Source organism: Oncorhynchus gorbuscha, unplaced genomic scaffold, assembly GCF_021184085.1.
Source record: "Oncorhynchus gorbuscha isolate QuinsamMale2020 ecotype Even-year unplaced genomic scaffold, OgorEven_v1.0 Un_scaffold_656, whole genome shotgun sequence".
NCBI classification, from domain to species: domain Eukaryota; kingdom Metazoa; phylum Chordata; class Actinopteri; order Salmoniformes; family Salmonidae; genus Oncorhynchus; species Oncorhynchus gorbuscha.
Window position 1 is genome coordinate 297,863 of NW_025745755.1, and position 2,046 is coordinate 299,908.

The following is a 2,046-nucleotide window of genomic DNA, read 5'->3' on the forward strand; positions in this document are numbered from 1 at the left end:
ACACACACACACACACACACACACACACACACACACACACACACACACACACACACACACACACACACACACACACACACACACACACACACCTACCTACCTAACAAACTGCAGTGTTCCTCACCGGGCTTACTGTAAAACATCACTGCAGTGTTCCTCACCTGGCTTACTGTAAAACATCACTGCAGTGTTCCTCCCCTGGCTTACTGTAAAACATCACTGCAGTGTTCCTCACTGGGCTTACTGTAAAACATCACTGCAGTGTTCCTCACCTGGCTTACTGTAAAACATCACTGCAGTGTTCCTCACCGGGCTTACTGTAAAACATCACTGCAGTGTTCCTCACCTGGCTTACTGTAAAACATCACTGCAGTGTTCCTCACCTGGCTTACTGTAAAACATCACTGCAGTGTTCCTCAACGGGCTTACTGTAAAACATCACCTGCAGTGTTCCTCACCTGGCTTACTGTAAAACATCACTGCAGTGTTCCTCACCTGGCTTACTGTAAAACATCACTGCAGTGTTCCTCACCTGGCTTACTGTAAAAAGCAAAACAAAGGATTGATTACTGTACTTCTATATTTCCCTCAACCCTGTCTTGTGGATTTGGCCATAGGTTCTCATCCACATTTCAATGGATGTTTTCATGAGCCAACCATCTTGGGAAGAATCTTTGGGCGAATCCAGGCCTGACACTGGTCTGCCGGGATGTCATTGCATGCGTCATCCATGGCCTGGAGAAGGGTGGCTTGTTCGTGAGGGAGCCTATCATATACCTTCCACCTCCATGTGGAGACAAATTCCTTTATCGGGTTTTTATTGTGGATGGGCCTGAAACCATGCTTGCACCATTTGAGCATGGTGGAACCTGACATTATCCCACACAATGACATAGGTCATGCCATCAGCTCTACAGACCTGATTTAGCCCATCAAGGAAGGTTACATTCCAACAGCGAATCATGTGGCTGCCTGCAACTCAATATATAGAGTATATTGAGTAGAGAGCTTAAGTTGTTGTTCGACCAAACATTAGAATGGGCAAGATGCGTAATCTAAGCAACTTTGACCGCGGTATGATTGTTGATGCCACACATGATGATTCCAGCATCTCAGAAACAGCTGCTCTCCTGGGTTTGTTACACACTACAGTCTCTAGAGTTTACAGAGAATGGTGCGATAAACAAAACACATTCAGTAAGCGGCATTTCTATGGGCAAGAACACCTTGTTAATGAGAGAGGTTAGAGGTGAATGTCCAGACTCTTTCAAACTAACAGAAAGGCCACAAAACAGTTGTTTAAAACAGTGTGCAGAATGGCATCTCTTAATGTACAACACCGTGAATAATTCAGGCTGTTGTGGAAGCAAAAGGGGGTCCTACCCAGTACTCGATAGGTGTACCTAATAAAGTGGCTGGTGAGTGTACAGTAATGTCAGATCTGAAAACATGGTCTGGAAAAGTGGTACATGGGACCATAGAAACAGTGTCTGATAAATAATGATGATGAAATATTACATCCATAGATAATGTAGCACAATTAGTTCATGTTCCACGATAATTGGTGTCAATGGATCTCATTATCCCGAAACTTTCATGATCTAAACATGGCATATTGTTTGTCAGTTTCCATAAAACTCTGCATTAAGAGTAATGCAACTGTTACTCATCATTTGGAGCAGTTGTATCAATTGATAGTTAGATCATTGTAATGAAATGAATAGACAGTCATCTCAGATGTAATGTTGCCATTGCATTTTGAAATGGTAATACTTTGATGTTAAGTTGTGTCATTTTGAACAGGTGATTTTAGTTCAATGAACAAATGATCTTAGCTTTATGTGTATTGTATCCAAGCAATTGGAAAAAGTGTTTTGAAAAGTTTGCATTTTGATCATTGGTTGTGTGTTTTGTGTATAGAGTTTTGAAAAATGACATCAAGGTTCCGAAATTAGTGCTAAAAGTGATTGTAAAAAAACTGTAATCTAAATGCAGGAGGGCAGTTCCACCGCCAAGCGCTAGAGGGCAGTGTCATTTGGACACTGA